Source organism: Leguminivora glycinivorella, chromosome 3 (assembly GCF_023078275.1).
Source record: "Leguminivora glycinivorella isolate SPB_JAAS2020 chromosome 3, LegGlyc_1.1, whole genome shotgun sequence".
NCBI lineage: Eukaryota > Metazoa > Arthropoda > Insecta > Lepidoptera > Tortricidae > Leguminivora > Leguminivora glycinivorella.
Genome location: NC_062973.1, coordinates 18,015,060 through 18,030,989, shown reverse-complemented (window position 1 = coordinate 18,030,989; position 15,930 = coordinate 18,015,060). Strand labels below are relative to the sequence as shown.

Below are 15,930 nucleotides of genomic sequence, written 5' to 3'. Positions count from 1 at the left end.
TCATGTACAAGTTGCTAGTATTGGCATGTTCTTTTAAGAAACAGAATAAGCTAAATTAATGACAGTATGCGATACACAGACTTGATTAAGTACATTTTGTCAAAATCTATTCTTCATGTGTCAACAGTGTCGCATATCTTGGTAGATGTCATTTTGACAGCAAGACAATATCATGTTCACTCTTACCTCACTATCTTCTCGCCCCTTTTCCGTGTTATCAACTGATTAGTGATAAGCTGTTATCAGCTAGAGAAGAACTAGGAAATAAAATGATGATTGATCTAGACAAGCGTTAAGCTGTGAAATATTTATTTTAGCTGTGATTATACTGACAATAATCTTATGTTGTCAACAGGGCGACTCATTGATTTGATTTTGATTTATTTTTAAATAAAATTAACAATAGAATAAGTAATGGTATTCATAATCATAGGGAAACGAGTAGCAATTAGCACGTTTCATACTTACTAACAACTAAGGATTAGTTGTCTTCCACTGAAGTGTGAACAAATTATAATTACTTGAAAGAGACAAACATGCAAGTAGCTTATTGACAAGAATGTCAAGAACATACAATCTAGAATTTAAGCATAGTTCTTAAGTACTCAAGTAAGGAGTTAGGCACACCATTCATTAACCTCAGGCAAGCTTATAGCTAGGAATATTTTTATTGACAGTCAGTCTGAGTCATTATATAAGATAGTATTCAGAGCTGTGTTAACATGAAATGATTCCCATCAGTGAACAGATTGCAGTAGCTATTGCATTTAATAATTAAGGATATGGTGAATCACACACTAGCAAAATTATGAAGGAAGGTGGTAAATGAAACACACACAAAATGCTTTATTAGTAATATTGAAAAGGTGCACAAAAAAAAAAAAAAAACCCAGAGCATATATGTTGATTTCGTTTCCATTAGACGGAAAAGCGCCACTCCATGCAGGAAAAATAGAATAGAGAAGTAACTTTTTCAGGCAACAATGGGAAAAAAGATATTATGTTCCTCTTCTCGATGACTTTTGAAAAGTATCTTGATGTGAGACACGTTGAGTGATGATCATATTTGGTGTAGTCAGTGTAGGCGTTGGAAGTGATTGTACATGGAGAAGAATTTTCACTCTTTCATTGAAACCTGGAACAAAAATGAAGGGTAAATACATTTCAGATAAAGCATATATATTGCCATTCCACTGTTAGATGTACATTCCTTTCCTATACATACAGGTCAACAAGTCATATAATGAATTGCATTGTTTGTCAGACATCTTCATGAAAATCAGCTTGATGATATTGTAATATTATATTGTCATCCCACTTAATGAGTTCATAAAATTTCAGCTCTTTAGGTAGCATGTAGCTTGTAAATATAATATTATCTCTGAAGTAGTCTACAATATAACCTAAGGTTACAATAGGAAAGCATAATTGCCAAGAGCAAGCTTTTTAAAATATTTATCAGTAGATTGTGATTAGACTAATTTTAGTACACTATAAAATAGAGCAAGTAAGTTGAACATAGGTTTCCTATATTTATAACTTTGTTAGATTATCCGTCTGTCTGTGTTTTGATTTTTTGAACCAGTTATCAGTGGATGCAGTAAGTTAGCATAGATCAATTTGACTGGTTAGGTAGATAAGCTAGACTTAAGATTTTAGACTTAGTAGTAGTGTTTGTGTCAAATATAGTGCACAGTATAATAGTTTGAATGAACGAATGGAGTCAGTCTGTAGTAGACTTGCTATTATTACCTCTAGAATCAGGAATAAGAGCAAATAATTTAATTTACCTTAGAGTAAACCAAAGAATAAAAAAATAAATAAATAAAATATTTTACCATTGTCTATGTAGATCAGACATACAAGAGCTGAGCCAGGTCAGCCTGGGAGTCATTTTGTTGCAATTGAATGTGTTTCGAGCACACACAAGTTGCTCAGTCAAAGGGGCATGCCAATGGAGTTCCAATTTGTACACAGCCGGGGAAGGGGCAGGACGTTGATCCTAGTATAATGGCAGCATTGTTCAGCATGCTCTGGAAAATTTAAGAAAATATTTATTAATTAAGTAGGAAATAAGCCTAGTTATAAGAATAAGATTGATTGGCAGAGATTTTATAACTAAATAGGTATTTGATCATTTTATTAATTAGGGTCTATTTTAATTAAGGGATAAATTTCAAATTTTATCCTACTAAACTATTATCGAAATAAAGTTTAGCCAAATAGAATAAAAGAGAGATAATTGACTTAACAACAACATAAAAGTTAAATAAATAAATAAAAATTGAAGGGGCATTTTTGTACAGGCCTACTTGATTACAAACTAAGCATGATTCTTATTATTGACATTCGGTAATGCTTACATTCTTCATTTATACAATTTTTGCTTAAAACCAACATTGCTTGGTCAAACTTTAAAATTCATTCAACCTCCTTGCATCATTCCGGTGTTTGCCATGGCTCATGGAAGCATGGAGTCTGCTTGACAGCTAATTCCAGGATTTGGCATAGGCACTAATTTTCAATAGGTCTTATTGAAATTAGTCTGGTTTCCTCACGATGATTTCCTTCACTCAAAAGCAACTGGCAAATATCAGATGACAGTTCTCAAGGACAATGAGTCGCGGTTCGAACCCGTACCTTATAATTCAAGGCATACAAATAATTTTATTAACACTAGGTGAGATTAGTTAACAGATTACAGAATCATTAGACATTGAAAGTGTAACTTACATATTACGAAGCAGTACAGGTGATGCAAGCCGTGATCGTCGGTGCCTTGTCTACTCATGGAAGCGGTCCGTCGAAAAATGAGCTGCGACTGGCAGGTTTGAGCTGGTGGAGCGAGGTCACGAGGGTTGCTGAAGATAGGGAGGCGTGGCGTGAGTTTGTGAAGGCCCTTTGTACCTCCGGGGTGTCTTAGGACTACAACACCCACACATAACTGGTAAGGTAGTATAGTGGCACTGGGGCTTAACTCCAAGGGGCATCTAGCACCCAATACCTGAAACATGTAAATAGGCGGACATAAGAAATAGGAAGTTGTAGGCTTACTAAAATTCTCCATCTCTAAGACCAGAATTAGAATGTTATTGTAGTGCGCTATAGGAATTAGACAATCTCTCTATTGGAAAACATTTTACCATTTTAGCAAGTCAAGGTTTAAACTAAACTATGAACTGCTTTGTGATGGACAAGTTAAATACATTATTACTTACGGCGAAAACTTGGCTAATTCCATTATGGTATCATCAAATCATCATGAAAGAAAACCACGTAGTTCCACTGGCGTCATGGGGTCATTTTATTATTGTAGCTAAAGGTTCGGTTTGTTTCATTATTGTTCATGATGTTTTCCATAATCTAAAACCAAACAAGCATTTATTTATTACATTCGTTATACACATTTTGTGTTGTATTTACCACATTACTAACAACATATATCATTACTTAGTTAATGTATTACTCACTTTTTTATGATTTATAACAAATACAAGCCAGCAGGTCGATAAATTACGTAATTTTCAGTTCCAAATAATGCGTGTACGTCTGAACGGCATCCATTTTTCTTTTATTTCTGTCTGACTGACAGTAATGACGTGGCAATGACGTCAGCATAGCAAATGTTGCCATAGAAAAATCAAAAGGGCTCTATAGATCATAAGACATTTGACGGACCGGATGCGACTAAAATTTATCCAGTATGAATGGGGCTCTGCAGACTATGTGTAACGAATTGTAGAATAATAAAATAGAGACAGTGATTTGACGTTTACATTCAATCTTAATGTTTTTTTTTATATAAATATGAAATAAATAAATAAATATTGGGGACATCTTACACAGTTCAACTTAGCCCCAAACCTATCAAATTTTGTGCTATGGGTGCTAAGCGACGATATGCCTATTTGAATGGATAAAAACATGCTTGTATACAAGGGAAACATCCATGATTCATATAAATATATTCTGTGGAGTTTCATTGAGGAGAAAAATATTATTATAGTAAAACTTTGTTTAGACTGCTAGTATACTATGACAAATTAAAAGGTCAGTTGAAGAACACCAAATTTCAAACTTTCTATGTTTTGCTAAATAACGGATCGTAGAACCATATTAGTTATAAAATGAGATAAATAGGTAATGCGTAGTAGTACAGGATTTACTAGCTTTTGCCCGCGGTTTCGCTCGCATACTGTTCGAAACGTAATTCTTGTTCAATCGTTTACAAAACAAAGTAAGATTTCAGTTGGATCTGTAGATTTCGATGTACGGTACGGTAGCCATACTACCATCGTTGTGTAACAATGCAACAATCGTTGCAATCATTTATTTAGAAAAATAGTCCGTACAATATTATGTGCAACCAAGTCTCATATTTCGTCATGTTTGGAAACTTTCACACATGTGACTTTCCATCTTTTTTTTATATACTACGTCGGTGGCAAACAAGCATACGGCCCGCCTAATGTAAAGCGGTTACCGTAGCCTATGGACGAATGCAACTCAAACAGTATCACATGCGCGTTGCCACTCCATTAGAAACTCGTACATTCCCTTTTGCTGTGTTAAGTACACATCTTCCAAAGTATTGTCCTATAGGTTTATTAAGTTAATGATAGTTCAGTATGTAGGTATGTATGTATGCTAGTAACGATAATACTAGAAGATAGTTATGTCATAGAGTTAGAAGATGTTATCAGAGCAGCTAGGTGTAACAAGTTAGGTACTTGTATTATTTTTCCTACTTACAAAAGGAGAATTCTTAGCAGTATCATCTTCCATAATTTAACTTTGCGTCTTGAACTATAGGTAAAAAAAAAAATGTAAGTAATTAATACTTAACGGTAATTGGCATCACATACAATATTTTGCAGTTTTGCGTGCCGTTTGTATAGGGTTAATGCGAAAGTTAAATGTAAGACGTGATTGCATAAGGTGATTCATAAAGTAAAAAATACCTAACATAGTCTCTGTACTTACGATATAAGTACCTATGTTTATTATTTTTAATTTCTGATCAATTTGAAAAATTGAAATAGCAACAAGAAAAAGGGAGAGCTTTTTAATTATGATATTATATATTATTTTTACTGTCATTATCTAAGTAGACTTGCAGGTATGTCAGAAACAGTGAAATTGAGCGCATGAGGAAGGATGAAATCTGAACGAGTAGTATAAATGAGATTCGCATAATAGAAAGAAGAGAGGTTTAGCTAGATGAATGGATGAAGAGTCGTTTGAAGATATGAAGGGTTTCCTCATGTTTGCAAGTTTGAGAATAGTGACGGCAGTTATTGGAATTTCGAAATGGGGAAAGGGTTACACAAACTTGATACCAAAAGAGTTAGGTGTTAGGATAAATAATTTATACCTTTTACAGGTACATTCTTTTGGTAACAACATACTCTACATGCCGCTAACAAACGAACTAAACACACACCCTGTGTCTTTATGGGATAAATCAGATAATTTTGTCTGGCATATATAAAAAAAAAAAAAATGTGACTTAACATGGAATCATATTTATAAAATTGTTGATTTGATTAAAACATTGATTGTCTGATTACTCTTATAATTATACATAGGACATTATGCCGAGAAAGGAGGAAAATTATTGATTAGTATTGAGTTGTGGACTGGTTCCTTGAACTATGGGGAGAACAGTTGTCAGTGGCTACCTGAGAATAGAAAGGCTTTTTCTTTCTAGTGAAGAGATCTTTGTAAGTTCATAATATCTGGACAATGGAGATAGCGGGTTACCTGTCGGACAATGTGACTAACTACCCATATGAGGATGCAAGGATTTTACCATTAGGGTACATTTGATTCACAACCAAATGCTTTTACTGGAATGAAAATTCTGGCTGATGGCAATTTGACTCATGTGTCTGGGTAACTATTAAGTTCATAATTCGTGCTGGATCAGTGAGGTTCTTTTGAGTATTGGTCATTTTTATTCACCACAACTATGAAAATGGGAAATTGAAAATTTCAATAACTGAATTATTTTATTGGTTATTTTCGTTTAACACAAAATGTTATTTTGAATCAAACGAAAATAAAAGGGGCAGATGTAACGGACCACACAGTCCTCGGTTCAAATCATAAGATATAACTATAATAATTATGCTTAGAAACAAATGCATACAGAGATAAAAACTTAAAAATTGCAAATAAATAAAACGAAAACAACTTACATACGAAATGGAATTCCAACAAATTAAAAATAGAAATTCTCGGAATTAAAACCGGCACAATAGGCGTTTTAGGCACAATAGGCAAAATCGGCACAATAGGCGTTTTAGGCACAATAGGCAAAACCGGCACAATAGGCGTTTTAGGCACAACTGGCACAATCAGGCACTATTTGCCATAAAACAACACAGCGCATGCGTTAAAATCGGGACAATAAAACTCAGAGCGCAGCGTCAGAGGGATTCATTCGGCGAGGGAACGTTGAGGTGTTCACATCTGAGGGATAGTTAGGCAAGTATCGTTACTAGGAATCGTTGAAGGAACACATCAGGAGTTTAAGTAGGAAGCGGACTTGAGATACAAGATTGAGAGGTTGGAGACTGGCGAGAAGGTATCTTGGTAAAGTAGACTAGAAGACTACAAGTAAGTGTCCAAATTGTTTATTTTGAATGTGTTTATAGTTGTAATTTTAGATTAGTGCTATTTTTTTGAAGGTGATAATTTTAAATAGTGGTACTTATTCATTTCATATGAACAAGATATTCATGAATGTTATATTTATGTGGTAATTATTTAAAGTCGTTCAAATTTCAATTTATTTATTACATACAATTAACACTAACGGTTAATTTGGAATATTATTAATTAAAATTCGGATCTGAGTATCTCTAATATGACTACTATATATAACAAATAGATACATAAAATATTACACATATTTACTTTATGTACATACACATTCTATTAGCTAGAATCTCTTTGGGTGATTAGAAGGATTTTCATACTATTGTCTCATCTTTAAGTAAGATAATTTTGCTATATCGATGAAAGTAGGATTAATAACTTTATTTATTGTTCATAACATGTAAACTTTATTAGAGTTAAAGGATAACTTGTGGGAATTAATACTAATACTAAATACTAGGGAGGCATAGGACATCTATGGATGTTAGGATCCTGTCGCTATCAAGGAGAATCATTGATATAAAAATAAGATTGTTCACAAAAGTTGAATCATTGACACTGGCCTCGAGATTGGCAGACTTTGGAATCATCATTCCATTTTCATAATATGGTTAACGATATCGTTGTCTGGGAGATCAAACAATTCTAGCATTGACTAGTGAAACACGATGTCAAGCAATGGACCACTATACTCGGAACGTGGGAAATTGCACGCATATAGAATTTATATTTTGTGATCTTGGACAACCTTCGATGGCTATGGCCGAACCAAAATATATATATGGGATGGCGTGTGAGTCTGGGGTTTTGTCGTTAGAAAGGCTAGATCAATGAAGTATTTGTCTTAGTATCAAAAGAAGGTCAATGAATAGGCCCAATAAAGGGTATCAAAATAGATATTCTGTTTCCTTGATAGACCAGGGGTAGGCAGAGCAGTTTCTATCCTGACGGTAGAGGACTAGGTTGCAGAAACATCCCAAAACATATAAAATTATACTGGGATTAAAGGGTCCTTGATTAAATATTTGATATCTACTACTATGGTAGTACATTTTAAGTAGTGCAAAGACACTTTACATCAGTTTACTTTTGTTCTAAGGATCCCATTTGTTCAATGTTTGATAAAACATAAATTGAACTAGCAACCTGGTTTGTCCATATGCTCGAGCGAGGTCCTTATAATAGGCTATATTATATTATACACCTATTACTCCTACGTATAAGGGACTCGTGGGTCGGAAACAATTAACCCCATTTTAAATAATGTCTTGTATATATTTTTAATATATTTCCTGTATTTATATTCCTTACACAATTTTACCTATCTCGCACACTCTTATCTCAACGCACTAAATTCTTTTACAAATGTCGTTCACTCTGCTTATTATACCTCAAGTGAATATATTACTGCCTTAGTTTTATCAACTTAAATAGCAAGTTCCTAAAGGTAAAAAGAATCTGGATTGCTACGCACAACTACGGGGTCCTACCACTTACTAGACGATCACAGTATTTGTTTCAATTAGGGCTCCCGGTCGTGACCGTGTATCGTGAACACGTAGCCGTACGCACGTTGCCGTGATACACGGCAACGGATTTCTGGTTCGTTCGTCACGTGAAAATAAATCACGTGAAATTAGGGTACGTACGTTCGTAGATCCGTCCGTACGTACGTACGAATTCACGTGACACGCCCGTTCGGTCCGCCAGCGGCGTTTCATGAGAGAAGATAAGATCGGATGCAGTCTCTATAAGTTATGAATAAAAATGTAGGTATCGTGAGGTTATATCTTAATTACTTTTGAATTAAAATTTATATTCAATACTGCGGTTTTTCAAATATTAATATGTAAGTAATAAATAAATATAACCAAATAAACGATCCGGGGTTTCCGATAGGCTTAATTTAGAAGTGGTTATAAAAATACCAACGATATGGGTAGGTAACCTTTTGTAAGGGTAACTGCTAGATTTGGTAACCGTTTCAGATAAAGTTTCCTTCCAGTCATTTGAGTTTTTTACTCTATCCAAAGGTTTTCAACAGTTATAATTCTAAATTCGACTTATTATTAAATAACCACTGTTAGCATTGTCTCTACGCTACAACCGACGCTTCGAGTACAAATTCAAAAAATGCTTATACTTTCACTAAAATATTACTTTTATGTTTATTAAAATGGCACTATGCCATGACTATACCTTATCCTTTGTTAAGCTTATCTGTTGAGTGGTTGTGGTTGAAAAATACCATGCGTTAACGTGGTAATATGGGCTTAACCGTGCACCGTGATACCCTTGAATCTGCTTAATTATGTGTCTGCAATGTTCGTTGACAAAAACTCTCTAGTTACCCTCTGATTAATAAGATTTAATAGGAAGATAAGTATTCACGGTACCATTCAATTATTGATGCAAGGAGTAAGACATTTGTCAATTTAGTATAAAAATTAAGAATGTGACGATAGGATGACATCCACGGAAACGTAATTTTAACACATACCTAGTTAATAATTATGTTATACATTTTACGCGAACTTACTTAACTGTTATAGCCACTATTTAATTAGGTAATTAGTGTAATTACGTTATATAGTAATAAGATTGATGGTAGTAAAAAAAGTCTACTTTAAGAGGGTTCAAGGCGCAGGATTATCATTTTATTAAGATGTAAACACTGTTTTATGACTGATATATTGTTTCAAAAATAATAAATAGGCACTGCTTAATAAAGTGAGCTTCGTTATACTATTTACATGCAATAACTTTAAAATTATTTTTTCATGGTATTTAAACTTAGACCTTTGCTGCTTTCATTTACTTATTATGGATTACACCTATTTAAAAAATTGACTTACTCGTTTGATGTCGTAACAGTAACAGCAGATTTCAAATGAACTGACGTCAAATGCCTCGCGATAGATCCTGTAGTACCATGACGACACGGAAACTCATTGTTTGTCCGATCCTTGCAGAGACTACATAAAGTTGAATCTCCGACTCTGGTGGCATATCTCCACATCAAACTTTTCTTCGTTGTTAAGAGTTTCAAACATTAACAGTAACAATACAAAAAAAAACATTCTGTCGAATTGAGAACCTCCTCCTTTTTTGAAGTCGGTTAAAAATTAACAAAACAACAAGACAATAACTTTTAAATTCACCGCTAAAGTAAAATGTCAAGGCCTTCAAGTGTTGATCAACTGGGATCTTACAAGTGACTAATTGAAATAAACTAAAATTCTAAACTGCCTCATCCAGATTAAATAAAAAATCCTAAAATGTAAAAATAACACATCGCTCACTTCACTCAGCTTCACGTACAAAAGGCTGCTCGTAAATTTTACTGTCTTTATTACCACGTGGTGGAACTGCGCTTATTATTTGCAAAATACCACCACAGTAAGATAGCTGAGCTCGTTCGTCAAACAATACAGTGCTATAAAGGAATATACTATCTAAAAGTATTATTTAATGTACCGAAACTGATAAGAACTGCAGCTGTCATTTTTTTTGTCTTAGCCGTGGCCCCGCGCACATGTGTGCATATTTTTTGCCTGGAGTATAATAGTCATCATAAACTTGCTCTTTTGTTCACCTACACTCCTGTTTGTCTTGTTTACATTTAAGATTACGTTATATGCTTACATAAGAGCAAGCTTAAATATTAATTAATTAAAGCCACTTGGTAGGTTTTCATTTTCATACATAATAAATGAAAGAATAAATGTGAAAACCTTAAGAATAACATAATAATGCTTGACTAGAAATATATGGCTAAGCGTCGTGCTGCTGAATTTCATCAGAACTATTGTCCCGGATCCGTAAGTTCACATTTTTGACACATTTGTTTTGAAGTACATATGTTGCGATGTGGCTAAGGCGTATCGTTTGCCAAATCTAACGATTAATTTCGAATTGGTTGAATCGATTAGGCCCTATGGACAAGAAGGCGCTTAAACAAATATACGATTTCTATCAACTTACTGAAATGTCATTTGAATCGAAATTACACTCTGCCACAGCACTAGTTTAAAAATAAAAATTAATGATAAATGGTTTAATAAGTAAATCTTGCGTTATAAATTAATATCGTAAAATACTTACTAACGAAGATCCGCAAAAATGTAACATGTTTTAGATTATGTTTAAAGTAAGGGAAATATTATTTTTCTACTCGTCGATTGTAATCTGTCAATTAGGACACCACAGACTAAACTATAAGTGCTAACTTTTCAGTGTTGGATACTCTATGGCAGTTCCGACTCAACTATAATAATATATGTACTTAATCTCATTATAGTTGACTTTAAGTTAACTGTAATAATTTCAAAAATAGAACATCATACAACTTATATACTAATTTGCGATACCTGGCAAATTTTTCTGCATCTGAAATACATTTTTTTTATTTGTGGCGTTATCGGCCAATCAGAGACGGTTGTTACAAATAATTGGTTACTAGGTAATTCGATGTTGATACAACGGTGAACGACGCTATTAACATTAATTTAAACTTGCATGAATGATGATATTTCCGTCCATTAATGATGAAGATGATGACTCGTAGAAAAAGTATTGTATACAATAGTGATATAATTAAGTTTTTCACTCTCGTACCGTACTGTTAGGCCACTCAGCAAAGCTTCGTGGCCTAAACATGGTACTCGACTGAAAAGCTTTGTATTATATCGCGATTGTATAAAATACTATTTTAAGTACTTGATTTTTTTAACCATTATTACAGGATTTTACGTGTTGTGGACGCTGTCATGTGTGAAAAAGAGGTTCTTACACTTCTTACAGCTCTGGGACAATAGTTACTCCATACTATACTAAACTGTCACCACATACAGTTTTAAGTTAGTGTCAAGTATTTGAGGATTCTGACGGCACATGTCAAAAAATAAACAATATTCTAACGTAACACAGGTTGACATTTACCATACAGGTATATAGATAGTGTAAGGCATCGGACAGTTTGCTAGTTTTAATTTCAATAAAATCGGAAACAGAATAACGCCGTAAATCACTTAATCTTCTCTTATAAAATAAACTCACGGGGAGCCGCGTCTGTCTGTGTGTTCGTGATAAACTCAAAAACTGAACGGGTTTTCATATGGTTTTCACTTATGAATAGAGTAATTCTTGAGGAAAGTTCAGGTATATAATTTGTTAAAGTTTTGTTTGAATTGGTTGAAATATGACGATATTTTCTAATCGAGTTGGACAAAATCCCGCTGGCTGAGAGCTTTAATCGAAAACGCTGCCGAAACCGTTTGAGCTATATCAAAATAATGTATTGGAAAATTGTGTCTCTCTAATAGGTCTACAAAAAAGTCCGCGATGGCATATGTCTATCTTTTACGGATAACTTATTATAACAATTTTTATCATAATCCCCGTGCGTAGCCGGGGAGGGCCGCTAGTTATATGTATTGTATAAAAATCGAAGCAAAACATAAATATAAGTTTAATTCATATGTAAAAAAATTTCGTCCAGTATTAAGTATAGGTATTAAGTGATAATTCAATAATAGTCATGATTTGGTTTTCTCCCGGGCGAGTTAAATCTACAAAACGTACGATAAGTACTCTGCACACGAACTTAGTTCGGGCGGCGGCGTGTCACGGCCCGCGGCGTGTCACGTGAATCCGGGCGCTAAGGCAAGTACGTACGTACGTGCGTACGAGGTACGTACCTTGCCGTGTTCGTGAAATTCGTGATCTTAGTACCGCCGGTGTTAAGATCACGTAGCTACGGTTCGGCGTGAATCACGTGTATCCAGAGCCCTAGTTTCAATGGCCAATTTTTAATAGTGTATTGTTTTAATTAGGACTAACAATTTGGACTTAAGTTAGGTAATTTAGGGTGAATTAATTAAGGGGTAGCGGGGTGTTATACGGACTAATCCCAATAAGGCCTAGTTACCCTTCGGGTTGGAAGGTCAGATGGCAGTCGCTTTCGTAAAAACTAGTCCCTACGCCAAATCTTGGGATTAGTTGTCAAAAGCGAACCCCAGGCTCCCATGGCAAATGCCGGGATAACGCAAGGAGGATGATGATGCACTGAAGAAAAATTTCATGGAAAGTTCTTAGTATTGTTCTTCACGTATTTATTTCCATGCTTTTGACAAAATGTTTGTGACATTTGATGAGTTAATTTATAATAAAATCTATATCACCAATCGTTTACTTTTAACTCCTCCTAAAATCGGCACTTGAAATTTGAGCAGCTTCCTGTGCAAGACCACCCCTTTCGGGAATGTATACAGGCGTGACTTTATTATTTACATTCTTTACGACGTGTAACTATTATACAGTGTGTTACTAATGGTAGCATGGCCGGGCATTTATTAGTCATGATAATTATGATCCATTACGCCGTGGCTTGCGTGGGCGACGGTCGCGCGATGGTCGCGCGACGGCGATGCGACGCATACGAAATGAAACCTTATCGATATGGAAGTATGAGACGCGACGGCGACGGTCGCGCGACCGTCGCCCACGCAAGACACGGCGTTAGCAATTGTTTGCATAATATATTAGAAGTAGTAGTATGTAAAAGTTATGCGAATTAACGGTATAATAAAATATTCAAAATCTGCCTGTTTAATGCATTGAGTGTAGTGTTACTAGTTAGGTACTCTAGTTAGCATTAATCATATCACTAATGCTTAAAAGCTACAACTGATGCTTTTTATACTTAGTACTCTTGTCAATTTACTGTGATGTAGGTATATAGTGTTTTTTGCTAGAAATTTAAATCAGTATATTTTTACCTTTCTTTATTATATTAAGGTCAAGAACTTTGGTTAAGTTAAAGAACTTTGTAACTTGACGGTACATAAAAAAGCCCACTTACTTAGCAGACTATAGACGCCAACTTTACTAAAAGTTAATACTTCTTCTTTCTCTTATTTATTTCCCAGACAGTCGCTAGTTAGAGAAAGTTAACTCTAAAAATATCACCTAAAGTATTAATAATAAGGAAAAATATAAATCTCATCTTTTATACTCAGTATCCGTCATTATACAGTGTGTAACCTTTATATGGCAATAAATTGAACCAGACATAGGGAGTTATCACAAATTAACTAGTAAGAGGTGTTTTTGAGTTCGGTACTCTTAGTTATCGCTCCTACAAATTTTTTTGTAAATTTAGTAGTAATTTAGGTATTGTAAACATAGTTGGAATGGCAGTCAATGAGAGCTGTCAACTGATTATGTAAATACCGAGTACCGACAGTATACATTTATATAGTTTATCAGATAAAAATCGAAATAAGATGTCATATATTAAAGAATAATTTTTAAGAAAAAAACCGCTTTCCTTTGGGGTTCTGGTGATAAATACTTTCAAATGTTGGATTATGTTATCAATTCGTCTGTATATTTTTAATGTTTGTTATTCGATATCTCCGTCATTTCTGAACCAATTTTGAAATTTGGATGATTCTGAAGTACTTACAGATGAGAATGATTTTCAGAACGGAACTGTGAGTTTACTGTGATGTATGTAGCTTTTTTTGCTAGAAATTTTAATCAGTGCATTTTTACCTTTATTTATTATATTAAGGTCAAGAACTTTGGTTAAGTTAAAGAACTTTGTAACTTGACGGTACATAAAAAAGCCCACTTACTTAGCAGACTATAGACGCCAACTTTACTAAAAGTTAATACTTCTTCTTTCTCTTATTTATTTCCCAGACAGTCGCTAGTTAGAGAAAGTTAACTCTAAAAATATCAATAATAAAGTATTAATAATAAGGGAAAATATAAATCTCATCTTTTATACTCAGTATCCGTCATTATACAGTGTGTAACCTTTATATGGCGATAAATTGAACCAGACATAGGGAGTTATCACATATACACAGTAGCCCCGAGCAGACGGTCGAACACATAGTCCTGGAATGTCCCCTCACCAAATTCGAAGGACGAGTTGAAGACCTCATAAACCTCAGCGAAACGGCAATTGAGTATCTGAAGAGCACATTCATCAATCTCTAGTTTAAGATTTAATACTTAAGGAAACCATTATGTAATTGAAATCCAGTAAGACGTATAAATGCCATACCATAAATAAATAAATCACAAATTAACTAGTAAGAGGTGTTTTTGAGTTCGGTACTCTTAGTTATGGCCCCTACATATTTTTTTGTAAATTTAGTAGTAATTTAGGTATTGTAAACATAGTTGGAATTGCAGTCAATGAGAGCTGTCAACTGATTATGTAAATACCGACAGTATACATTTATATAGTTTATCAGATAAAAATCGAAATAAGATGTCATATATTACAGAATAATTTTTAAGAAAAAAACCGCCTTCCTTTGGGGTTCTGGTAATAAATACTTTCAAATGTTGGATTATGTTATCAATTCGTCTGTATATTTTTAATGTTTGTTATTCGATATCTCCGTCATTTCTGAACCAATTTTGAAATTTGGATGATTCTGAAGTACTTACAGATGAGAATGATTTTCAGAACGGAACTGTGAATTTACTGTGATGTATGTAGCTTTTTTTGCTAGAAATTGTAATCAGTACATTTTTACCTTTATTTATTATATTAAGGTCAAGAACTTTGGTTAAGTTAAAGAACTTTGTAACTTGACGGTACATAAAAAAGCCCACTTACTTAGCAGACTATAGACGCCAACTTTACTAAAACTTAAAACTTCTTCTTTCTCTTATTTATTTCCCAGACAGTCGCTAGTTAGAGAAAGTTAACTCTAAAAATATCACCTAAAGTATTAATAATAAGGGAAAATATAAATCTCATTATACAGTGTGTAACCTTTATATGGCGATAAATTGAACCAGACATAGGGAGTTATCACAAATTAACTAGTAAGAGGTGTTTTTGAGTTCGGTACTCTTAGTTATCGCCCCTACATATTTTTTTGTAAATTTAGTAGTAATTTAGGTATTGTAAACATAGTTGGAATGGCAGTCAATGAGAGCTGTCAACTGATTATGTAAATACCGAGTACCGACAGTATACATTTATATAGTTTATCAGATAAAAATCGAAATAAGATGTCATATATTAAAGAATAATTTTTAAGAAAAAAACCGCCTTCCTTTGGGGTTCTGGTGATAAATACTTTCAAATGTTGGATTATGTTATCAATTCGTCTGTATATTTTTAATGTTTGTTATTCGATATCTCCGTCATTTCTGAACCAATTTTGAAATTTGGATGATTCTGAAGTACTTACAGATGAGAATGATTTTCAGAACGGAACTGTGAATTTACTGTGA

The 15,930-nt window shown here is 33.9% G+C and overlaps 1 long non-coding RNA gene across 2 annotated transcripts; it reads right to left on the bottom strand.

The window, feature by feature from the left end:
• Positions 1 to 914: 914 nt before the first annotated feature.
• Positions 915 to 3,734, bottom strand: LOC125224802. 2 transcript variants are annotated; one of them, XR_007176921.1, is made up of 5 exons: positions 3,471 to 3,734; positions 3,219 to 3,363; positions 2,734 to 2,861; positions 1,839 to 2,033; positions 915 to 1,135 (listed from the first exon to the last, which is right to left on the bottom strand). It is a non-coding gene; the product is annotated as an uncharacterized LOC125224802 (long non-coding RNA). The 2 variants fall into 2 exon arrangements; XR_007176922.1 differs by lacking the exons at positions 915 to 1,135; positions 1,839 to 2,033; positions 2,734 to 2,861 and adding an exon at positions 2,874 to 3,004 and having other exon boundaries at positions 3,471 to 3,717.
• Positions 3,735 to 15,930: the final 12,196 nt, after the last annotated feature.